Here is a 26,765-nt window from a genome sequence, read left to right as displayed (position 1 = left end):
ATTTTTCTCTATCACTTTCTGTTTTAATTTCATTGTTTTCTGCTCTGATCTTTATCATTTTCTTTCTTTTCCTTACTTTGAGTATTCTTTTCTTTTCTTTTTCTAGTTTCTTAACATAGAAGCTGAGGTCTTTACTTTCCAACCTTTCTTCTTTCTAATATGAGTATTTTAGTTTCATAAATTTAGATGCATCTTACAAATTTCAATATTTTGTGTTTTCAATTTCATTCCATTCAAATACTTTCTAGTTTCCCTTTTGATTTCTTGTTTGATTCATGGGTTATTTAGAAGTGTATTATTCAGTTTCCAAATATTTGGGGATCATCCACAGATGCTTTCTGTTATTTATTTTTATTTATTAAACTGATTTTAATTTAATTCAATTGGGGTCTAAGGGCATACTTTGTATTATCTGAATTCTTTCAAATTGATTGAGACATTTTATGGCCCAGAATATGGTCTTGAGCACTATAGACATGTTCTTGCCTCAGGGCCTTTGCATTTATTGTCTCCTCTCGCTGGAATGTTCTTTCCCCAAATACATAGCTCATTCCCTCAACCCCTTTGAGTCTCTATTCAAATGCCATCATCGTGGTGAGGCTTTTGCTGACCACTAAATATTAAATGTTCATTTGCACAGTGCCAGATACTCCCCTCCTCCTTCCTTGATTGAGTGCTTTCTACTGTACTTATTATCTGTGTGTATGTGTGTGTGTGTATGTGTATGCATGTGCGTGTGCGCGCGCGCGCGCGCGTGTGTGTGTGTGTGTGTGTGTGTGTGTGTGTGTGTAGTCTTTCCTTTACAGAGCATAAATCCCGTAAGGCAGGAATCATTGTCTATTTTACTCAGCACCTGGGACAGTGCCCAGCACATAGTAGGTGCTCTATAAACATTTGTTAACTGAATTTGATTTTTAAAACCCCTGTGAGTTAGCTGGGGATAGTTTTATTACCACCATTTTATCAGCATAGTAAGCAGCCAGTAAAATCAAGACTCTTTACAATATCTCTATTATATAATAATGCCTGCCACTAGTGCCAGATGCCTTGTAGCTGTTTTGCGCCAGGTATTGTGCTAGAATCCAAGGATTCCAAGATGAATGAGCAGAGCTCTGGCCTTCAAAAGGTTAGTAAGGACTGGAGCTGAAGCTGCATGGTGGAAGTAATTGGAGATAAAACTGAAAAGTAGTAGGGTCTTGTTCACGGTGCAAAATCCTTAGATTTTATCCACAGAACAATGAGTAACCACTGGAGGGCTTAAAAAGGAAGTGGCATGACCAAATTTGCAAATTAGAATGATTTAGATTACATGAATTATTTTCATTCAAGTAGTATGCGTTGAGTGCTTCTTTTGTGTCTAGGACTATTCTCAGTGTTGGGGCTACAGCAGAGAACAAAAGCCTCAGGAAGTTTCCAGCCTCCTGAAGAAGACTAACAATAAACAAACAATCAAATAAAAATACAATATACTTTCAGGCAGTTGTAAATTCACTGGAGGACAATAAAGGAGCATAAGAGACTTGAGAGTCCTGGAGTGAAATGTGTTTTAAGTAGGGAGGTCAGGGAAAGCCCAATTAAGGAAGTTGCACTTGAGCAGAGATGTCAATGAAATGAAAAGGGAAGACAATTCCAGAGAGTTATAGGGAGAAGGGCAAGGACCACATATAACAACTGTAACACAGAAATGAGCTTTGCATGCTTTAAGAAAATTAAAGAGGCCACGGTGCCTAGAATTGAGAGAATGATGGGGAAGGGTGGTGTGCAGTAAGGATAGAGAGGTAGGCAGTGATAGTGGGGTTTTACTCTAAATGTACCCAGAAGTCACAGGAGCATTCAAATCAGCAATGGTATCTGATTCACTTTTCAGAATGACTCTGGTGGATGTATAGAAAGCAGACCGAGGCATGTCAAGAAAGGAGGAAATGGGCCGGGCGCTGTGGCTCACGCCTGTAATCCTAGCTCTTGGGAGGCCGAGGCGGGCGGATTGCTCAAGGTCAGGAGTTCAAAACCAGCCTGAGCAAGAGCGAGACCCCGTCTCTACTATAAAATAGAAAGAAATTAATTGGCCAACTGATATATATAAAAAATTAGCCGGGCATGGTGGCGCATGCCTGTAGTCCCAGCTACTCGGGAGGCTGAGGCAGGAGGATCGCTTGAGCCCAGGAGTTTGAGGTTGCTGTGAGCTAGGCTGACGCCACGGCACTCACTCTAGCCTGGACAACAAAGTGAGACTCTGTCTCAAAAAAAAAAAAAAAAAAAAAAAAAAAAAAAGAAAGGAGGAAATGAAACCACTCAGGAGACTATTGCAGTAGAGCAGGCAGAAGAGGATGAGAGAACCTGGGGTCTATAGTGGAGATGGTGGGATATGGAATTGGTAGAGTAAGCATTATTTGCTAATGGACTGGATATGGGGTGTGAGGGAAAGAAGAATTTTAGATGATGCCTAAAATTTTGCCTAAGCAATTAACCAATGTTGGTGCCATTTCCTAAAAGGGGGAAGATTGTGAGAAGGGTTGTTATGAACTGAATTGTGCCCCTACCCTGAAATTCTTGCACTGAAGCCCTCATCCCCAATGTGGCTACAGAGATAGGGGTTTTAAAGAGGTAATTCAGAGGGCTAAATGAGATCAGGAGAGTGGGACTCTAATTTAGAGGGCTAAATGAGATCAGGAGAGTGGGACTCTAATTCAGTGTGGCTGGTGTCCTTATACGAAGAGAGAGGCACCAGCGATGTGCACGCACAGTGAGAAGGTGGCCATCTGCAAGCCAAGGAGACAGATCTCAGGAGAAACCAGACCTTCTGGCTCTTGATATTGGACTTCCAGCCTCTAGAGCTGTGAGAGAATAAGTTTCTATTGTTTAAGCCACCCAGCCTTATTTTGTTATGGTAGCCTCAGCAAACTAATACAGAAGTGAAGGGATAGTGAAAAAAAATGTAGCATTTTCTCTTTGACATGTTGAGTTTCCAATGCCTGTTGGACTTTCAAGCAAAGGGGCTGAGTAGGCAGGTGTGGACATATAATTCTGAAGTTCAGGGAAGATGTTGGGGCTGGACACATAATGGAAAGTCATCAACATAAAGATGGTATTTGTTATAGGGAGAAAATATATTCTCCAGTCTTTATGTTCCTATGAGGAATGTCCATCAGTGATACAATCTTAACTTCTTACTGTTCCCTGAGTTACTTCCCCAGGGAAGGATTGGCCAGGTTGGAAGAAAGAACCCAATATTCATGCTTCATTCATTTTCATGTCTCTTTTTGGGATATCTGCTTTTAGAGAATATATATGTTCTAACCCTCCATGCTGTGAGTGTTTCATGAGCTGATTTGCCCTGGAGGAGGGCTGTGGTTGTCCAAGTGTTCCTGGGTTAGAATGGGTTAGTCAGTGACTCAACCATATCCTCTGATATAAACATTTTAAAAATAGGTAATAAAGGTAACATTTTTATCTCCTCTCTTTGACTCCCATCTCTATCTTGCAATTGATTCTGAACTTTAGGGCTGGCTAGATAAAGTCACCTGTTCAGTGGTTATAGATACAAAAAAATAATGTGAAACATAAAAACTTGGGACATGACAACATTAAGAGAGGTGGAGGAAGAGTCATCAAAGGAGACTGAGAAACCAAAGTTAGAAGAAAATCAGGAGGGTGGATGGTTGGAAACCAAGTGAAGAAAATATCTTAAGAAGGAAGGGATAATCTTGTGTTTCAAAACCTGCTGGCAGGTTGACTTAAATGAGGGTACATGAAATTAGTGGGATGACCATCTATGGCACCTGAGTTATATTACATATAAAATGAACAGTGTAATGGTGATCTGCCTGGTAAGGGGATAGTGAGGAATGGTTCCTGGCACATAGTAAGGGATAGCTATTCTTCATAAACATGAGAAGCTGGATATTATGGGAATGGAGTTAGTTAAATGGACTGAGCTGGAAATACAACCATATGGACACCCAGAAATGAAAAGCCCTAAAGAACACATGAGCAAGTAGGTGAAAGATTGAAGAATGTGTGTGTGCATGTGTGTGTGTGTGCATGTGCACGCAGTAGTATAATAGTGGTAGTAGTGGGTGTGCAGTTAGATATATAAAGCTTTAATGATGACTATTAAGAAAATATGTTTAACTCCTACACTGCTGGTGGGACTTCAAACTAGTTCAACCTCTGTGGAAAGCAATATGGAGATACCTTAAAGCGATACAAGTGAATCTACCATTTGATCCAGCAATCCCATTGCTGGGCATCAACCCAAATGATCCAGTGACACTCTACCAAAAAGACACCTGCACTCGAATGTTTATAGCAGCACAATTCATAATTGCAAGGCTGTAGAAACAGCCCAAGTGCCCATCAATCCAAGAATGGATTAATAAAATGTGGTATATGTATACCATGGAGTACTATTCAGCTCTAAGAAACAATGGTGATATAGCACATCTTATATTTTCCTGGTTAGAGCTGGAACCCATACTACTAAGTGAAATATCCCAAGAATGGAAAAACAAGCACCAGATATATTCTCCAGCAAACTGGTATTAACTGAGTAGCACCTAAGTGGACACATAGGTACTACAGTAATAGGGTATTGGGCAGGTGGGAGGGGGGAGGGGGGCGGGTATATACATACATAATGAGTGAGATGTGCACCATCTGGGGGATGGTCATGCTGGAGAATCAGACTTGTGGGGGGAGGGGGGGAAATGGGCATTTATTGAAACCTTAAAATCTTTACCCCCATAATATGCTGAAATTAAAAAAAAAGAAAATATGTTTGAATCATGATAATAAAAAGGTATTGGTCTTCTTGTCTCAATTAGGATTTGGAGTTCTTATCAGCAAGCTATTTCTTCATAAGAAAACCTGTTTTAAAAAGCAATTTATCTTCTCCTAAATTGCTGTGCCTTAGCAACTTGGGCTGGGCTCAGCCTGGCGATTCTTTTGCTAGTCTTGCCTGGGGCCACTCATCTGGCTGAAATCATCAGACAGCTCACTGAGGCTGGATGGCCTCACTCACCTGGCTGGAGGCTGGCTCACTCTGATGGCTGGGAGTAGTCTCTCATCCTCATGGAGGCTGGTCCAGGCTTCATTATATGGTGTCCTCATGGCAGCAAGAGCTTGAAAGCAAAAGCAGAAAGGCTTGATGACTGGCATTCTGAGGTCATATGATGTCCTTTCTTTTGCTTTCTGTGGTGAAGGCAAGTCACAGGGCCGGCCTATATCGAGGGGAGAGGAAATAGAGTGTATGTCCTGATAGGAGGACTGGCAAAGCTGCATTCCAAAGAGACATATGCACAAGAATTGGAAGAATTGTTGTAGCTATCCTTGTAAATTGTTGAACAATGGTCTGATGGCACATTTTTTATGTTGTTACCATATGCTCACCAAATAGGATCTCAAATGTATAAAAACCTCCATACCACCAACTATGCCCAGAATAAGCCTTATACATGATATGTTACGGGTGAGGTAAAAGTAGAGATGAGTAAAGGTAGAGATGAGTTTGTTCTCTGATGTGATGTTACCTATGGTCAAACTCTCCATCCATGAGAAGATGGGTAGTTGGTCAAGTGAACCAAGTGGTCATAGGGATAGAACTAGAGAAGAGAGTATCCTGGGATCCTGAGAGCTGGAGAGGAGATACCAAAACAGAGTCATATACTGGAGAAATTGAAGTTGAAACACAATGGTGGTAGACCAAATAAAAACACAAAGCTAAAAGATCAGAGCTAAACTGAGACAGTACCTGTAGCATTCACAGCTTGCCAGTGGGGTATACTGTGCTGACTTAAAGGACCCAAAGCAAGACAGGTACTTACGGTGTGGTTGACAGGGGCACTTGGTATCAAAGAATGGTTCCAGATCTGATGATGTCCTGTTCTGTGCTCTGAACTCTGGGGCTGTGGAGGTCACTCCATTCCTCTCTTGTTTTATACATCAACCACAGCCAGTAGCTAACCAGAAAGTGGTAGGAGAATTCACAGTTTCAGAAAGGAGTTGGTATATTTTTTTGGGAATGTTTCTTCTACTTACTACCACTGTATCTATTTCACTCACATTAATCTTTAGATCCCAGTGACAGTACATCAAGATAGAGGCCATGCAATGGATTCCATCTAAGGATCCAAAGCCATGTTTTCCTTGGTATAGATGTCAAAGATGTCCTGGTGCTGTGATGGGCCACAAAATCCTGCAGACACCTTGTGAAGGTGATTTCTTTATTTTTTTTTAAAGCCAAACCTTGCTTGATCCCATATCTTATCTGTCATTTCTAGCTAGGGTCTCTGATTTTCAATTCTGTTTTCCTTTCAGAATTTGAATTCAAGAAAATAGTATATGTTAAAGGATACACTGAAGCACAGCTCTGGTGTCAAACTGCCTGACACTTACTGGTTATGTGACTGTAATAAAGTGAATTAGCCTTCTTATGCCTCAGTTTCCTTAAGTGCAAACCGACAAACAGCAGTATTGACCTCATGCCATCATTGTAATGATTAAATCAGTTAATGCGAATAAAGCTGTTGAAACAATGCTGAACGCATGGTTAGCATTAAAAAAAAAGTCTTTGCTGTCACTATCGCTGTTGTTGAAAAAAATTACAGAAATAGACTCAAATATTCCCATTTTTAAAAATACTTGTAGTTAAATTGGGAAAACAAACTATGTATATATAAAAGATACAAGGAGAAGTTGAAAGGCCATGTTTGAGAAAAACAGATTGACAGTCCACACAATTGCTGAGGAGGACCAACATGAGAAAGGATGACCAATAAAGGGATGCGTCACTTAGGAGGAGGGTCTTGGTAGGGAACTTGGAGAAATGGTGTTTGGCAGGAGAACAAATGAGCAGTGTGGACAATCGATTAAATCCCCCAGCCTCCCACCCCCATGCTCAAATGTGCATAATGGGGAAGTGGTGAACTCTTTTCTATTACTCAGACTTGATTCTTTGAACAGCTCTCACCTTACTGTTTGGGGGGTGTGGGCCAAAGTATAGTTAAGTGCCGCTTTGATGTAACACCAGTTTTCCTATTGGGTTGCTGTTTTCGTTGTCATATCAATAGGTGAGTTTCCCACCAGTTCTCTTTAAGAAAATATAGAGTTGATTCAAAGGAAACAAGGTTGTTTCTTCTTGATGAAGAGTAAGGTGAAGTGTTCTTAAGCACTGAACACTTTGTTTACTTCACTCGCTCTGCCCAGATTCCGTTCTCTGGTGGAAATATGTGTGTAATTCTACAATTACATTTCTTTGTGTGCCTGAAATGTTATGAGGCAGTTTCGTTAACAATGCCAAATTCTTAGCTTAATCCTCCTTAGAGGCTGTAAAGATTTATTTTCACGTTTAGTCCAGTGACAGATAACTTTTGGCCCTTCTCCCTCAATATTTTAATATATTGGTATGTTTCAGTGTATGTTTTGAATATATTGGTATACAAGAAAACCAAATAGACCCTTGTAGTCTGTACATCAAAATCAGTCTCTCTGATTACCTGCGTTCTCCATTTTAATCCACACGGAACACTAAACAGATTTTCTTACTAAAGCACAGGCCTGGTGATGTTCTTGCCTTTCAAAACCTCTCGATGTCTCCCCACAGCTTGCAGAATGAAGTCCACTTTCCACAGTGTGACATTCAAGGCCCTGTGCAATCTTTCCCAAGTCCCACTTCCCAGGCATCCTTCATTCACCCCTGCTGCGGCTCAGTATTCACCTGTTTCTACTCTTGTGTGCGTTCTCATGCCTTTCTGGCTCTGATGATGCAGAGTAGCTTGGCCTTCCCTCTTTTCTTCCTGGACATGTCTTGGTGATCTTTGAAGGACTTAGCAAACTGGCGCCTCCAGTTCTCAATCACTGGTCTCCTTCTGGGCTTTCATAGCTTTTGACTGATACCCCCAGCTGTGTGATAGACACTGGTGGCTGCTGTCCTGTCACGAAGGCCATAGTTCACTTAGAAATACTGAGATGGCGGGCTTCCCAGACTAAGACTGCTTCTGGATCAAATCAAAGATCCTAGGATGTCAATTTTAAAGTCTCCAAGTTGTTCAGTCTGCCCATACATTTGCGATGCTTGGGCACTCTAGATAACACAGAATTTTATTGAAATTTACTTAGAAATCTGATAGTACATCATGAATGTACAAGTTGAAATTAAAGCCACCTACTCTAGTCCGGGTGTCCCTCTGGTGGTGAGGGGTTTTCTTACATTACCTCCTTTAGGCCCCACTGTGGTAGGCCTCATCATAGTTTCTGAAAGTCAGACGTTGAGCCCCTGGCGCAGGTGGGAGGCAGGGAAGGCCAGTTGGTACCAGTGTGGGTGTCTGGAGCCCGACTGCGTGGGTTCGAAGTCTGACCGTGCCGTTTGCCAGCCGGTACCAGTTACTACACCTTTTTGTGCCTGAGATGCCTTCACTGTAAAATACGATGGTATTATCTTCCTCATGGGTTCTATTTTTCTTAAGAATAAAATAAGTTAATATATGTAAAGCACTTAACAGAGCCCAACATGTAGTAAGCATATGCAAGTGTTAGCTATTGTCATCATCATCATTAACTTCAATGATCACAGAACTAAAGAGTCAGTGAGTCAGGATTTGGACTCAGGTCTGTTGGGCTCCAAAGACTGTCCTTTTATGCATGTCAAATCACCTCCTGCTAGGCCTGTTTGCCTTGAGATTAAAAAATAGAGTGGAAAGTTCCTTTTCAACTTTTCTCTCAGGGACTCAACCCCCTTATCAAATTATTGCGGTTTAAACTGTATGGCCAGTGCCTCCTGCACACTTTCTGGAGTTGAAGGCTCCACAAGCATTAGTATGAGAAAGTTCAAATTCTGCTTTTGTAGAAGAGTAGGAATTACCATGGGTCCTCTTACAAAAGTTGTTCCAGCATGGTTTGCTGTGCCTGTGATATCGCTGTTATTTCTCTATGGGTGTTTGGACCTTCTATACACAGCCACGTAGTTAGAAAGGACCCAAACAGCCTTAGCATGCTTGTCCATACAGCACATACAGCAGTTCTCTCCACCTTCGTGGGGTGAAGGAAGGTTTTCTAAAGTTGTAGGAGTGTCTCTTCCTCCCCACCCACTCCAACCCCCTTCTTCTGTTCCTCAGAAAGGCCTGGGCCCCACATTGTTCAGGAAGAGCAAAGCAGAGGTGAGAGGAAGATAAGAAAGGTGTTATGTTTGGCATGACTGGTTTAGGCTTAAGATTGGGCCTATATAGCCGTTAGGGTGAATTTTTTAATATACACTGAGTGTAGCTTGCTGTATCTGCATTTGTATGCTACATTAATTAAGCAAGAGTCTTAGATTGTGAGATGAGTTCCCTGAGGGTGTCATGCTTTTAATTTAGTGAAATTCAATTAAATCCAACAAATTCTTTCTAGGCCTCAAGCTATGACAACAGCTTAGGTTTGTGGTTATAAACTTATAGAAGATGAGGTCAGCAGTCTTCAGAAGTTCCAAGTCTTGTCCAGGAGACAAAAAAATAACTAAGAAACTCTAACACAGTTTGTTCAGTTCTATAGTGGAAATACCCGGCGACAATTGTGAGCCCATGCCAGCAGGGAGATGGCCCGGATGATTGACTGGGGCAGATGGTGGTTTGAGGGAGCTGTAAGAAGAAAGCTATCTCTGAAGAGAAAAGCTATCTCTGAAGAGAAATTACCACATGGAAAAAGGGGAGATGAACACATCAAGCAAAGGGGAGGACAAGAGCTAAAGCTTAGAGTTGTGAAATCATCAGTTTATTCAATTGACTGACCTAAGAATAGCAGTTTAGAAGTATTCAAACTATTTTCTGAGATTAACACCTTACAATAGCCCTATGAGGTAGGTTCTATTGTTATTTTCATTTTACAGAAGACAAAATTAACATGTCCAGTGATATAGCCAGTAAGCGACAAGATTTCAGCAAGGCAAGCTACCTCCAAAGAAAGATAAAATTATTAAACATTAAACGTAACCATTATTCTGTATGCCACATCTCTAGATTGACTCTTGTCAACTATCAGAGTCACCTGGGAGATTTCTAGAAATATGAAGATCCTGGCCCTGTCCTCAGAGAGTGATTAAGTGCCTCCTCTTGGCAAATGACTTCACTATCCAGCCCGTTGCTTAAACCTGAGCCTTGGGAGTAATTTGTGGCACCTCTTCCTTCATCTTCCACATTCAATTCATCTCCAGAAATCAAATATCATGGACTGTGAAGTTGAATGAGAAAGCAGAGAGGAAATAAAGTTACTGTCATGTGGAGGAAAAGATAATAATTACTGTGTACCAGACCCTGAACTTGGCACTTGGCGTTTATTATTTAATCATTGCAGCAACCTTATGACGTTCTGTTATCTCTATGTTTTGGATGACGCACAGTGACTCAGAGAGGTTAAGTAATATGCACGAGGTCACATATCTAGAACACAGCAAAATAAGGATCAGGCCTGATTCCCAACTGATGAGCCAGTGGTCCTTGAGTGTGCAGAGGAATCATGGTGGCGGATGGCTTATTAAAACCACTATCATCAAGAGATTGTAATTAAATGGGTCTCCATGAGGGCAGGAGTCTTCGGTTTAACAAGCATTTTGAGTGATTCTGAGGCACGTAGCCCAGGAATCCTGTTCTATGGAGCATCACTCCATGGCATGCTACACAAGAGAGTAGATTTTAGATCACTTGCAGCTTCTGATCTAAGCCTTGGGGCCACTAAGACTCCATTTTCATCCATTATAATTGATAAAAATGTTTTCTCACAAGTCTATGATGACTTAATGAGTTAACTTATAGAGTGTTAACATACAGTAGGTGCACAATAAATGCTGACTTCCTTCCCCTATCCTAGACTTTTCTTTCAAAAATTTTCACTAGATTAGAAATGAGAGGAATAGGCAATAACGTAAAGTTGTGTCAACTCCTGGGAAATTGTTTTCCTATTACATTTTACAGGTAGGAAAACAAAGGCACCAAGCAGTGCAGAAACTTGGCCTAAGGCCACAGCTAGTAGGTGGCACCCCTCTCACCCGCTGGGCTGTGCTGGTGAAGTTGGATTTGGAAACAAGTCTGCAGTAAATGCTTGTTGAATTGATTTCAAACTTTGCTGTTCTTTCTACTGCTTTTTTCTCAAAACAGAAGGTGATCTTCCCTTTTCTCTTTATTTATTGGCTTTGGTCTCTGACTCTTTTAAAATATATGTCCTTTTAAATATATGTCCTTATGTTTTTATTGTAAACATCAAGTCTTTTTTAGGAGAACACATGGTATTGAAATCAGATAAATGTCATCAGTGAGTGAGGTAATGAATGGGTTGACCAGAGACACAGGGAGGGAGAATGGTGACGTTTGGGACCCTTGGGAATCACCACCAGCAGCCACGAGGACTCTGGAGCCTTCACAGCAGCACGTGAGAAGAGAAAGAACAGCAGAGCCTCTGCCCAGAAGGTGGGATTCTTGCTCCGTATGCCTCTTGTCACCCTCAGTGCAAAGATTAGCAAGTGTCCTGAGACTTCATCTCCCACCCTTCCCTTCCAAAGCTTCCAGAGACTCTGTGCTTCAGGGGTGGCTTGTTGGCAATTTTCCTTCCGCTTTTATCACACAAAGCATGTGAACCCATGTGCCTCTTTCTGTGGCTTTACTTTTAGAATGCAAACACATAACCCAGCCCTGAGCCAAAGCCTCTGCTGCACTGCCAACCACAAGCGTCGTGCCTGTCTGGCTCGCCTCTGTTATGGCCTCTGTAAGAGTCCTGAGCTTTTTCATTTGGTGTTTTGGTCCCTTCTTTCATATGTTGGTGCTTTTGCTTTGATTAAGACTCATTACGTTTGTTCCGACATGTTTCGTATTTGATCTTAGTGCCTGGGTTTCTAACTGCCCTTCATCTCAGTCTGTTTGTGTAGGATATTTGAAATTTGTATGTGTCTATTGCTCTTTATGCCACGAATTACAATTAGTCTGACCACCTGGAAATAGACTCCATTCTGCTCTCCAAATTTACATTAGCTTAGTGTATTAGAGTTCTTTGAAGAAACAGAACAATAGGGTGTGTGTGTGTGTGTGTGTGTGTGTGTGTGTGTGTGTGTGTGTTTGTGTGTGTGTAAAGAAATTTATTTTAAGAAAATGACTTGTGTGACTGTGGAGACTTGGCAAGTCCAATGTCTGATGGGGAAGGTTGGCAGACTGATGTCTGCCAGCAAAATTCCTTCTTGCTCAGGGGAGGGTCAACCTTTTGTTCTATTCAGGGCTCCAACTGATTGGATGAGGCCCACCCATGTTATGGAGAACAATCTATTTTACTCAACGTCCGCTGATTTAAATATATATCTCATCCAAAAACTCCCTCATAGAAACATCTAGAATACTGACTGACCAAGTACCTGGCATCATGGATCAGCCAAGTGGACACATAAAATTAATCATCCTACTTAGAGTTTCTCCAAGTGGACTCTGCCTAACACTATTCTAGAAGGTGTTAATAGAGTGGTAGGTAAGATAAAGGGGAGGAGTTCAAAGGTTAAATCTATTAGTGACATGTGCCCTATGGTAGCGCCTTCGGGGAGTGTAGTAGTGCACATTCCTCTGTTGAAGACTCTGAGAATTCCTGCTCAGCTTTGTGTAGCTGCTGCAGAGGAAGGCGGGGGCTGGGGGGATGGGGGTACAATGCAATGCTTCACCCCACAGCCCCAACCTCTACTATCATGTTGGGAAGCAGTGGGGTTGGGGTTGTTTCCCCATAAATCCCAAATCCTAAACCCTGGCTCTCAGGTCCAAATTGCACAGAAATGTTTGTCTCAGTGCTAGAAATACATGCTCCTAACCAATCCAATAACACAGGACAGCCATTTCACGTTCAGCTGTGCACAGGGAATAAATCCCAGGCGAAATGGCAAAAGCGTCTGCATTGTGGGGAAGCTGAGATATCCCGGACAGAGCCTGGCCATGCCAGTTCTACCCGTTTTCCTCCTTGATAGTTCCTTTCTATTTTGTTTTCATTTCTCTGCCTCATGCCATTTAACCTCCCTCTTTTGTCACCTCATGTCTTCTCTATCCTCAAAGTCGAGCTAAACAAAACCAAAAGGGGGTGTAGCACAGAAAGAGCAAAGCTGTCATGGCTTTTATATAACACACGTGTGGTCATCCTCCTTCGTGTGATGGCAAAGGCCTGCCCACCCTGCGCTACGCACTGTTCGCTGCCTTTCCTTAATTAAAGTGCCCACAGGCTGGAACTGTGCTGTGCCTGTGAAATGATGATAATATGTATCATTAGTGATGTCTACACACAGGCTTGCTAAATTTAATTGGGTTCACAGAATTTAAACCGACCGGAGGAAACCAGCTCTTCACCCACTCCAACCTCTGGCCCCGTCTAGGGCTGTGGCTTTGACCTGGCTTCCCTTGAAATGTGTTCAGGAGAAGGAAGCTGACTGCACACGCTTGCTCCTTCCTTGCCCTTACTTTAGGGAGAAGTGGAGGCAGCATTCCCTTGGTTGAGTATAGCCTCTTCCCTCCTTCAATAACAGCCTCTCTGTTGAGGATAATGCATCTGCATTTACTCCTTTCTTTTCCTGGGCCAGTGGCTGCCATGGACAGAACTCAGAGGAACTCCCCTGAGTGCAGGTGGGACAGGAGAGGGCCTCCCATGGCGCAAATCATGAAGGTGGAACATTCACAAACTCATCTATCCAGTCCTGGCAGGTCGCCGACACCAGCTTCTCCTATTACTTCAAAAATATTAGATTCTTGGGTAAAGTGATTTAGACACTTGCTACGTAGAATAAAACCAATTAGAAAGAAAGAACAAAACAACCTGTAAACCACAGTCTAGTGGCTAGGGCTAAGGGAGGCAGAAAAGAAATGTCAGAGTAGGATGTGCTACATTTCCACATTACATTACTGAGAGCAGGAGGCTGGCTTGTTTTCCCCCTACTTATGATGAATTTAACACTCCCACATAAAGGAACATCAAACTTTTTCAAACTCAAAGCAGATTTCTTATTCTAACATTCCAGGGTAGCTGGAGGAGGCCTGTGAAACCTACACAGGAAACTGGAAGGCAAGAGCTCATTCTTGCAATGGGATCTGTTGGAGAATCTTTTCTGTGCTCTCTGGTCTTTCTCTATTAGAAATGCCTTCTGCTTGTAGGCTGAGTAGGAGTGTGCTCAGCAGAGCAGGGCTGATTGTTGGCTCTCATAAGGTTGGACTGCCTCTGTGAGACCCCAGTGGCACGATCCTCTCGCTTCGGCTCTATGGTACTAGCTATGGAAAGAACCACAATCAGTGAGTCCCAGCATGCTGTGATCTGACTGTTCTCTCGACACCAGCCCTCCTAGGTTGGGTCTGCTGTTCTCTCCACTTGCGTTTGCTCATTAAGTGGAAAGTAAGCAATATAGGTTAATATTATTGAGCAAAATCAAGGCTCCAGTGCTATTACCAGTAAACTAGAGATAATAAACATAAGGGATGATGTTTGGTGCATGAATTAGCAGGTATCAAGATCCATTCCATGATCCTTCTTTAAATCCACACCATTCGAAATATGTCCTTAGGAATGTAGCTCCCTATGTATTTTCAGCTGTTTTGGGAGAAGATACAGTATATGTACATGATGTTTTTGTATTTTCAGCTGTTTTGGGAGAAGATACAGTATAGATACATGATGGTGAGAAATAGCAACATTAGTTTCTGAGAGAGACCACAAAAGAAAGACTGCATTGATAGTGGTTGTTAAAAACTATTTAAATTCTTAGTAATCAATTGTTGAATAATTGAACCACAAGCCACAGTTTGATTAAACTAGGTCAAGCTGAAGTATATGTTATATGACTCTGCAAAATAGCCTGTGTGAAAAGAACCACCACACAAGTGCTGCTAAACTGAGTGCACGAAAAGACTATGGTGTCAATTTTTTATGTGCCTCTAGTCAAGACAGTTTTCTGTTGCTACTGTGCTTTAGGAAACTAGTAAATCAACAGAGTCAGTATCACTGGAAAATTCTGAAGATCCAAGGACTACACCCAAATTGACTGAACCACTTACTTAACCTTTTTTTGCCTCCGTTTTCTCTAAAAACAAACCATATAGCAATGTTGTGAAGATTAAATAATACATCTAATCCTTGACAGAGAACCAGGAACATAGGAAGGAACTAGATGAACAGTGACTACTAAATGAATGTGGGAAATTGTTGCCATCCCCATTTTGTAGAGGAGGAAAAGGAAGCTGCAATGATCTAGTGATTTCCCAAGAGCACATGAGTAATAAATGAAATGATTCCTTGAGGTCCAGTTCATGGAAGTTACCCTAAATGTCCTTTTCCTCTCGTGTCCCTTATATGTGGTCTAGACTAGCGGTCCCCAACCTTTTTGGCACTGGGGACTGGTTTCATGGAAGACACTTTTTCCATGGATGGGCTTGGGGGGAGACAGAGCTCAGGCAGTGATGCAAGCAACAGGGAGCAGCTGTAAATACAGATGAAGCTTTGCTCCCTCGCCTACTTACCCACCGCTCACCTCTTGCTATGTGGCCCAGTTCCTAACAGGCCATGGACCGGTCTGCAGTCCTGGGGGATGGGGACTGCAGGTCTAGCCCAAGAACACAGAAGGAGGGAACCTACAGAAGTTAGGACACTGACTACCATGTTGAGAGCCAAGCACATGGGAGCCAGGCTCTGAGCAGTTTATCAGGTCAGTAAAGTTCATTAAACTAGAAGGAGGCCTAAGAGGGAAAGTTGGCCAGGATCAGGGAAGTCAGATGGAGGGGAGCATGGTCTGAGATGCTCACTAGGGAAGACAGCACAAAAAAATGTGTGAGTGTGGCAAGCAGGTAAGGGGTGAGGTTTAAAATTGGGGAAGTTGAAAACTGATGGAGATGACCAAGAAGATGAGGCATGCAGAGACACATTTTGATATGAGTTATTTCGACTAGGGGTGTATTCCTCAAATTGGAGTCTGATGACCAGGGAACTGTGGATATATTCTTGTGGCTTAATGAAAAGTATTTTTCTTTAAAGCAGGTATATCACCCAACTTTGAGAAATGCTAAACAGAGTTCATCTCTTCTGCTGATAGATACCTTCACTGATTAAAAAGAGCCACAGATGAGGAGTCTGGGCGACTGAATGACTCCAGGAAGAGGAGCCTCTTACCAACTTTATCCTGAACTGTCTTAGGAGCAAGAAATTAATTTCTATCATGTTAATTTACTGACACTTTGAAATCTGTTAATACAGCTTACCTTACCTTAACTAATGAGGAGCTTTTTAAGAATAATTTCTGTGTCTGTACTCAAGACCTTCTAGGTCAGAATCTCAGGGATCAAGCCTATGTAATTCTAATTTTCAAAAGTTTCTCTATGCAATTCTGATATGTATGGTCTTTAGCAATACTGCACTTCATAACCACAACTAACTGTTTTTTTTGCCCAGTTAAATACTTTAATTATAGTTAGAAAGGGAAAAGATTTTCCATTTTCAGTTGGCCTGAATTAAAAAAAAAAGGTTATAGTTCGACAGTTTTTATTGACTCAGAAGAAACTTCACTTATTTCTTTAAAATTTAATCCATCTGACCCAGGGAACTCATGATGTATCATCCTATGATCAGGACTCCAATTCATCTATTTCCTTCCTTCCTTCCCTCCTTCCTTCCTTCCTTCCTTCCCTCCCTCCCTCCCTCCCTCCCTCCCTCCCTCCCTCCCTCCCTCCCTCCCTCCCTTCCTTCCTTCCTTCCTTCCTTCCTTCCTTCCTTCCTTCCTTCCTATCTATCAATCATCTCTGTCTGCCTGTCCATCTTTCTCTCTATCACAGCTAAATAGTCTTGCCCAAAGTATTTTTACTTGATTTTATTTTATAGAGTTTTTGCATTGTGCAATTTCTTGGAAATAGCATAAGGCAGTTACAAGATTTCAGCAGCTGTTTAGGAGTTACAGTGATTAGTTTGGAACTATTATTGATCTTAAATCTTATGGGAGGGTATTAAGAGATTTTCATACATGGTTAGGTCTCTACCAGCAATTTTTGTAGCTTAAAATTGAGATCATATTTCTTACATTATTTTATTCATTATTTTTTTCTGACTGAAATTTATTATATTGAAACTCAACACAGTAATAAATTTGATCTCTTCACCCAATGCCTGGAATGTATATAATAGGATGGCATTCTTATTTGCTAAGGGCATATATGAGGAAAGTATTTGATATCTCCATCCACTGATAATTAGTTGAGCAGCATCATATAAGGATAGCTAATGTTTTATAGAGTGTTTACTGTGTGCTGGTTGCTCTAGTAGGGATTTTGCATAAATTGAGCCCTTTAATCCTCAGAATAATTCCACGAGTTAAGCCCTGTGTTATTCTTATTTCATAATATGGCAATTAAGGCATGGAAACATGTGGGAACATGCCCAAGGTCACACAGCAAATAGGTGGTGGTGTTGGGACGTGAACCCATGTAGCCTGTCTTTAGGATCTGTGTCTTTAACCATCACCCTCACTATTTTTACAGATAAGTATAGATTCCATGTGATTTTTCCTTGTCATTCTAACAGTGTATTAGTTTTCTGTTGCTTTATAACAAATTATCACAAATGTAGGAGCTTAAAACAACATACTCTTATTATCTCCCAGTTTCCATGGATCAGGAGTCCAGGCTCCACCTAACTGGATCTTCTGCTCAGGATCTCACAAAGCTGCAATCGAGGTATCAGCCAGGGCTAGAGTCGCATCTGCGTTTCATAGCCCTCTTCCCAGCTCACGGGCTTGATGACAGAATTCATTTCCTTCCAGCTGTAGAACCAAGGCTTGTTTCTTCAAAGCCAGCAGAAGACTCTCCTTCTGACTCAGTGAAGTTCAAAACCCTCTTTGAAAAGGCTTCGATCTGATTAACTCAGATCACCAAAGGATAATCTGGCTTTTTATTAACTTTTCAACTGATTTGGGACTTTAATTGTATCTGCAATTATACCTTCACTTTCACCTGTAATGTCATCATGGAGGTGACATCAGGGGCAGACATCATGGAGCCATCTAAGAATTCTGCCCAGACAATGGCACATGGCTCTGTCTGATACCTTTTCCTGTGAGGGACAGAGATGGATAAATACCATCTTACTGAGACAATGAGATGGTATTTTTGCTGGGTCTTGACTCAGTTTATAAAAACATTGTATCAAGGATTTATTTTTAAAAGTTTTGTGACACATAAAAATTTCCTTCTTTAACATTTTCCTAGAACTCTTTTTATAAGAAAGAAAGGTTGGTGGCATAAATTAATTTTTTTTGAAATTATTTTGTAATTATACTCTGCTGATTAGTTTTCTGGGCATTTCTTAAAACCACCTTGTCACTTTAGTCCTACTGGGTAAAATGATCACCTACTGGGTAAAAATCTAACTCCGTAGCGTGACAAACCAGAATCTCTCAGACTCTAATCAAACAAACCACTGTCCTTGTCTTTTGTCACTGACTTCTCCTTCCAATGATTTACCCCCCAAAACTGTTGACTCTAAAAAAGAGGGAGGGAGGAGGGGAGGGCAGAGAGATGGTTACTAGATGAAGTCTGAATTCCTCTGGAAGCATCTGCCAGGCCCCAGGTCCTGACTGAGAACTAATTGATCAGTAACCCATAATCTGTAATCTTAGCTGATATAAGATAATATTTCTTTTCTACTCCAGGATGGCATAAGCTAATTGAAAAATATGAATATATGAATCAATTATTTTTTATATGCTAAGAAAAACTATAACAACAAGTATTTTAATTGTTGTGTTAATTTGTGTTCTGCTTTTTCTGTTATTAATATTAAATAAATACAATACTATTCACTCAGTACATTGCTCATTGTCTGCGCCCTTCTCCCTACCCTTTTCCATCCCTGTCTAATACAAGAGCAAGGGTCCATGTCTCTTGTGATCACTGATGTATCCAAGCACCCAGAATAATTTATGGAATAACTAAATGAATAATTATTTGTCATTTTTTAGGATTTTTGAACAATTTAAGAAAAGTCAACATATTGGACTTGTAATTATATTGAAATTTTGAGGATCATCCTTTAGCTGTTTGGACCTAACACAGATTGGAAAACATTTCCAAAGAGGAGGGTGCAAGGGGAAAATGGTTCTTTGTGTGTGTGTATGGTTGTGTGTGTGTGTGTGTGTGTGTGTGAGAGAGAGAGAGAGAGAGAGAGAGAGAGAGAGAGAGAGAAAGAGAGCGAGAGAGAGAGAGAATGAGCCCATGCTGTCTCATGGCTAAGTGGGTAGGCAGAATTGTATGCTAGTGCAGGCCTTCTGAGGGTGCAAACCCTCCATGAAACAGACACCTCTGCACTAATGCCACTTCCTGCAGTTTTAACCCAAATTGATTTCAAAAGGGAGACAGAGAATAGGCCCAGGTATTATTAACCCTATTTTTCTTTTTCTTATCTGAGGAAACTGAGACTTAGAGAAATTAATTGTAACAGGGTTAATATTTTTGGAATCTCTCCAGACACATATTTCTTTGTGGGTGAACTAGATTTTTCTTTATGCAACCTGTGCACCACGATGTCTTTTGGAAAGGAGACTACACATGCCACCTAAGAAAGAATATAAAAAGAAGATAGGTAAAGAGGATATAAAAAGAAGTTCCTTATAGGTATTAAAAAGAAGTGAGATGTTTATCCTTTGATGGCAATGGACTGCAGTAGGGAGACGGGAAAGAGAATTGGCGAAGCAGGCTTTTAGTACATGCATCCTGCTAAGAGAAGTTCAAAGACGAGTCCAGTGTTTCCCCTACCACTGTTTAGCACTCTTGGAGGAAAGGGCTGTGTTGAAAGTCTGTTTGTCAACAGGTGAGGATTTCTCTGTGTTGAGGGGCCAAATGCATGAGGTGAACTTTGACTCCTGTGGGTTCTGGAAGGCCCCTTAAGCCTTCACGAGTGGCTGCGCTGGTGCTAAGACCAGAGAAGTGGCAGAGGTCTGAGGACACACAAAAAGGCTTCAGTGTGGAAAGGCACAAACAGAGGCAAATGATCAGGACCAGAAGTGGTGCCAGCAAAATGCCCCGAGACCCATGTGGATCGAGTGACACCCCAGCTGGGGAAGGACCAGACCATTCACTGAGGATCCAGAGGGCTCCGGCACACCTTGCCCTTGACACCATGGTCACATCAGTGCCAGCTGCTCCATCTTTGGAAAGAGCAAGGAAAATAGAAGAAGCTGGAAAGATTCAGCATTTATCCAAAAGCACATGCATCATACAAGAGCCCATTCGAAAACGAAGAGACTTAAATACCTAATATTGACCAGTTTAAAAGTATGTTTCCACGCCTTGGTACCCAGTGAGGTGGGCGTTTATGATCTTTCTCTAAGAAGCAGTAGTTACAGTTTTTACCCTTGTCACTTGAGGGGCAAAATCCTGCCCACCCAGGTGTGAGGGAGCATGATCTCGTAGTCAATCCAGTTCCATAGGGCAGGGCTCCTCCCTGCATATCCCAGCCTTCTGTTCTTGAATGTCAGCAAAGCCTGCAAACTGATGGTACATGTAAACTAACATAGCTCCAACTATTTCCCAACTTAATGATTGGAGCAAGGCAGGCATTCAAGGAAGAAATCCATCCTACCCAAGTGCAGGAAGGGGAGAATGTGGTGGGGGACCGCTGAAAGGCACATGGGCACACAGAGGAGTGTGACAGAAGGTGAGAAGGTGAGTTCTATTTCTGTGTGTCATCACACAGGTTAGTCAGGTGCTCAATGCAAAATAATAGTATCCAATTCTATGGGCCCACACTGATCAGGGCCTGGGTCGAGGAAAACATGATATGTCTAAGCTTTTCTTCTGGAACCCACTCAACTGCATTTATGCTCCTGAAGATATCATGGTAATTAGAATAGTCAGAATTGGAAGATTCAGAAGATGATTTTCATGTATCCATTGAACAACTGGGGCTCAGCACCACCCATTTCTAAAGAGGAAAATAAATCTTATAACAAAAGACTGATTAAAAAGCTGGCCACAGGGTAGTAGAAATGAAATAACGGACATTAGCAATTTTAGGAAAGTATAAAACATTTAATACAATGAAGCTATATCTGGGATTTTTATAGAAAAGTGAAGAAGAAATAGAACGATTATCTCAAATATCTTAGAATAGTGTAGACCAACATACTAAATAATGCACATCCACCTTTCCTACACTTAGCCTTTATATCTAGAATAATTATAGAGTATTTTGGCTAAATTGTCAGGATAATTATCTCAGTTCTCCAGTTTACTTTGACCTGTCTAGAGAGATCTGGAAGCAGCATGTGAAGGCAGGTGGCTGTTTTTTTCTGCTGCACAAATGCAGCGTCAGTCATGATCATCCTTAAACCAAGGAGGGCTGTTTTGACTATAGTGACATATCAATTCCAAAAGATGCAGAGTTCCCCTCAACAGTCCTCATCTATGAGATGAGTCGGGGATTTTTAAGCAAGGGGGAGAAAATGATCTCATCTCACTGTGATGGGTAAGGTGTCAGCTCATGTGGAGGATGGGAACAGACCATTCAGGTCCACATCCAAGAAGAGTATCACCTGCCCATCCAAACTGTTTCTGTGTTGGCAAAACTACTGGCAGAATTGAAATAATTGTTAAACCATTTTTAAAATAATAATTTTATAAATAATAATTTTTAAAATCAATAATGTACCACCCTTTTTATGTATGCAGCTGATCAAAGAAATAAAGTGTTGGAGCTTAGGTGGGGAAGAAAATAGAAGTGAAATGGGAAACAATTGGGTGGAGGGTGGACAGAGGAACAGGAGCAATTTGAATTCTCTGACTCCAAATAATTTCTAAACCCGAGATCAAAATACTGTCTGTGTCTGGGGGAGCCCGCTGACCCAACCTCAGTGGAACGTGCACTGTGATTCTCAATTCCCCAGGGCAGCGCGGAGCTGTGCTGTGCGCATGTGCTCTCACCACGCCCCCTGGACCCACTAGGCCATTGCCTTTGTAGGAGAGGGGTGTGGCTCTGATTTGGAGAGAGCTTTACTGACCCACACACATATGGAACTCAAGGCCTTGGCCTCATTAACGCTGGGCTAGCTTATTCCTCTTTTTTCTAGATAAGCAGCCAATATTTTTTCTCAGACATCACCAGGAAAAGAAACATCACGATTTAACACTGACTTCAATGCTTAACATAAATCAATAATGTAATTAGCAGATGTAAATAGGTGAGCACTTTTGAGAACATGGTTTAGGATTTCATTCTCATAAAAAAAATGATTGTTTTTCCCTCTAACCTCTTCCTATCTTCATTGCACATAGGTTATTTATCTTCTACATGAGTTCATTTCTTGAAGTAGCCACCTACAGATTTCAAACCATGAAATCAGAGAATCTCACAAGCAAGTGAGCTTTGTTTACTCTGTTTTGTAATGTCTCATGCCCTCTGGTGGTAAAAGGAGGTGACCTCTTGCATTTTTCTTTGAATGCTCCAAAAGCAAAACATTTCATTAAAATAAAATAAAGATAGCTCTCTTTCCCTTTCTCTGCCATCTTGGTGTGTGCAGTTGACTCCATTCCTTGCTGTACCTTCTCACAAGTCTTTCAGGATCAAGAACTTCCTGGCCAAGAAACAAAAGCAAAATCATCCCATTTCCCAGTGAAATAAAAACTGGTAATAAGATCAGGTACAACTACAATAAAATCAGGTACAACTACAACAATAAGATCAGGTACAACTACTGGTAATAAGATCATGTACAACCAGAGAAGGACCAAGCTGGGTCTATAAGGACTTGCACGTGAGATGGCACACATATTTATACTGTCTCAGGGTCACTAGCATCTTACCATATCAAGCTAAAAACATCACCACTATCTGGCAGCTGGACACATTTTATTGGGAAATGATTTTTCTCTTTGCTTCTATGCTCTGCACTAGGTTAGTTCAGTAATGAATATATAAGACCTTTTGTTTGAAAAAAATATAAAGCATTCATCATAATTATCAACTTACTGAAAAATGTATATATACAGATATACATTATATATATGCATTTTGAAATATATATATACATTTTGCAAAAATATGTATATAGACACTTTTTAAAGAAAGTGTTCCAACATAGTTTATTTGATACTAAAAATTTGAGGTATGCATAGAGTATCATGACTCTCGTGGTCTGTAAAACAGGCCTATCCTTTATAGAATAGGGATGCCAGGTCTTAATACCTGATCTTTTTGGACAGAAGTGAAGCTTTCTAAAATTTGTTGCCTACAAAAGTATATACCTGTACATGAAATTAGACTAAGATGCTAAAATTCACTGAGGTAAAACTATCGCTAGGCTTAATTTACAAAAAAATTACCTCATTACCCAGATCATATCCTCTGAATATATGAGCAGTAGTTAGAAAATTGAAATGAGTCAGAGACAAGGACAATATTAAGTGGGGGAGAGTTTATGTAATACACACATCTTTCCTTGTATACCTTTTAGCTTTTCATAAAGCAAAATGTATTTAACATTTTTATTTTGAGAATAAAGTTGTCTCTTTTAAAATAAAATTTTGTAACCATTGGTGGAAAGATGTTTAAATGACTTTTCTCTTTAATATTTTTTATTACATAGTTTTTTATTACATAATACACTTTAGGATATTTACATAGTCCTGAAGGCTAGATAAGAAATAGGATATTTGCATAGTCCTAAAGCATCTTTCTGCAAAATACTTATTAAGTACAAAGGTGAAAATAGTTACTTTATAGTGGAGATGTCTGGTAGACACTACCTTAACCAAGTGTTTAAAGGTAACATCACCAATAATAAGAAGTATCAATGAAATGAACCCCATGGTATGATATACTGAGAAGCCCACAATAACACTTTTGTGAATGCTTACCAAATATGTATAAATTGAATTTAATCACTAATAACTTAATCATAACCTGGATCCTGGATTATAAAATGGGCATTAATGCAACAATTGGCAAAAGTTGGATATGGTATGTAGATTAGTTAAGAGTATAGTATTAACACTAGTTTCTTGATTTTGAAAATTAAACTGTGGGTAAGTAAGACATTAACAGTTGGAGAAACTGGATAGAGAGTACATGGGAATTCTTTGTATTATTTTTGAAACTTTTTGTTAGTCTGAAACTACTTCGAAATAAAAAAAAAACAATCCAGAAACTATCATAATAAGATAGTATTGAATTTTGGGTTCTCCCCTCATCCTGCTTGATTTTAATCATTTATTTATATTTTTGGTATATAAAACAATATCATGGTTTCTGAAAGTCGGACTGTACAAAGAGTTATACTCAGAGAAGTGTTCCTTTCCCACCCCCATTACTCCTTTCATGCCCCCCATCCCTATATATGAGCAATCTTAGATTTTGGGTTAAACTTTTTATATTTCTTTTGGCACAAATGAGCAGATATATGTATATTTCATTTCTTTTTCTTTCATGAAAGATGGCACATAATAGATACTCTTCTGGACTTTGCCTTTTTTTTTTTTAACGTAATATATCCTAGAAAACAATCCAAGGTAGCTCATAGAGTTCTTCTAATTATTTTTCTCTTACAGCTGTATAGAAGTACAAAATTTGTTTAACCACTCTCCTATTTTTGGACGTTTATGTTGTTTCCAATATTTTGCAACAACAATGTCACAATTAATAACCCTGTACTAATGTATTTTTGTATTATCGGAGGTATCTTCTGGGCGAATTCCTGGAAGTGGAATTGCTGAGTTACAAGGCAAGTGCATACATAGTTTTCTTAGGTATTGTCAGATTTTCCTCTAAAAGGCTTGTACCAATTTGCATTTGTACCAATGATGTATGGAGAATGCCTTTTCCCCTACAGACTGTGTTGTCATAGTTTTAAATTTTTACCAATGTGATAGGTGAAAAATAATATACTAGTATAGTTTTAATTTGCATTTAGTTAGTTATAAATGAGGCTAAGCATCTTTTGCTATCTTTAATGTTATTTTTATATCTCTTTTTGTGAATTATCTGGTCTTGTTTTTTCCCTATTTCAATGTTATTTTTAAAATCCTCCTCAATTTTTAAGAGTTCTTTGTATATTAGCAATATTTGTACTTTATAGAAAGACTGATGTTGCAAACATGTTTTCAAAGTTTGTTAGTTGTCTTTGCCTTTGTTTACGGTATGTTTTGTCATTCAGATAAATGTTTATTTTTATGTAGCCAGTTGTCAATCATTTTTTAATTGCCTGTGGATTTTGACTATAATTAGGAAATATTTTTCTATACCAAGATTAAAGAGGAATTCACTCATGTTTTCTTCTAGTATTTTTCTCAAAATTATTTTTTCGTTTTAAATTTATATCTCTGTTCCACTTGGAGTTTGTGCTTATGTATGGTGTGAGGTATGGATCTCAGCTTTTTTTACTCCAAATAGTTACCCACTTGTTCCAAAACTGGTCAAATTTTTTGCCCCAGTAATTTTGTGACACCACTTTTATCATATACTAAATTTTCATATGTACTTGGGTCTATTTCTGGGATTTATGATCTATTCTTTTGGCCTGATTTCCTATTTATGCACCAGTATCACACTGTTTTATTAATAATTATGAAGACTTCATAGTATATTTTAATGTCTGATAGAGATAGTCCTTCTCCCTCATTTTTTTTTTAGTGTTTTCTGGGCTATTCTTGACTGTTTGTTTTTCCATGATTTTTAATGTCAGCTTGTCTACCTTCATAAAAAAGCCTATTCATGTTTTTATCGGGATTGTGTTAAGTTTACAAATTAGCTTAGAAAGAATCAACAATTTATGTTTAACCATTCATGCTACTGAAAAACTGGGAATGTCTTTCCGTTTGTTGAAGTCTACTATTATATCTTTCAAGAATATTTTTCTCATATAGCTTTTGCACACTTCCTTTTCAGTTTATTCCAAAATATTTAATCTTCTTTGTTATTATAAATCAGAATTTTTCCTATTATAATCAATGTATCTTCTAACTATTATTTATGTATATGAAATAATAATTTCTGTATGTAGTATTTTTATCCTGCTAACTTTAGAACTTATTCCATCATTTGAATCAATGCCCTTTCTTGACTTGAGCAAGAAATACATTATTATTGTGTTAACTCTTTAAGATTTGGTTTATTTGTTATGATGGTTAGCCAATTCTGACTAATACAAGGTAGACATAATTTTATTACCATCTTAAAATAAAGATATTGAGACCAGACATATTGATTTGCCGAGGTCACAGAGCAAGCAATGGACAATATTGACTTTTAAATCAAATCAAGGTCTTATGCTATTAACCACCTTATAATACTCTCTCCTCAAGACATGAGCTGCCTGAGCTTCTCTGTTAGCTTCCATTTGAAAAAGAAGGAAATCCTGTTCATTCTGCATCCTCCTTTTATTTGTCTACTTGCCGCCCTGTGTATTCATCACAAGGAACTGAGTAGAGTAGAAGGAGACCTGTTGGATAGACAATAACACTGCAGTGGACCAGCCCTTCTATAAAATGCAACCTGAAAATTTTCTTTGAAAATCTGACCCCACTATTTCTAAAAGGAATCACTTTCTGTCAAAAGCCTAGTCCAACGTCAGCAATAAATATTTTACAAGTATCATATGTATTCTCTAAACTAGTTTTCTTGACATTTGGCAGTAATAAGAGCTATTGTTTCTTGAGTTCTACCTATGTATTAGATACTCTTTTAAGTGTATTGCATACAGTTTATTTTATGAAGCAGATATTAATTTCTCCACTTTATCAATGAACAAACTGTGGCACAAAGAGGTT

The 26,765-nt window shown here is 39.8% G+C and overlaps 1 long non-coding RNA gene across 1 annotated transcript in view; it reads right to left on the bottom strand.

The window, feature by feature from the left end:
* The window catches only part of LOC105880989 (uncharacterized), a 42,284-nt gene that overhangs the window by 7,524 nt on the left and 7,995 nt on the right, over positions 1–26,765 (bottom strand). Inside the window, exon 2 of the long non-coding RNA XR_012921332.1 lies at positions 5,021–5,219. This is a non-coding gene — a long non-coding RNA (uncharacterized LOC105880989). The remainder of the gene's footprint in view (positions 1–5,020; positions 5,220–26,765) is intronic.

The sequence above is a fragment of the Microcebus murinus genome, chromosome 10 (assembly GCF_040939455.1).
Source record: "Microcebus murinus isolate Inina chromosome 10, M.murinus_Inina_mat1.0, whole genome shotgun sequence".
NCBI classification, from domain to species: domain Eukaryota; kingdom Metazoa; phylum Chordata; class Mammalia; order Primates; family Cheirogaleidae; genus Microcebus; species Microcebus murinus.
This window is presented reverse-complemented; position numbering and strand designations above follow the sequence as displayed.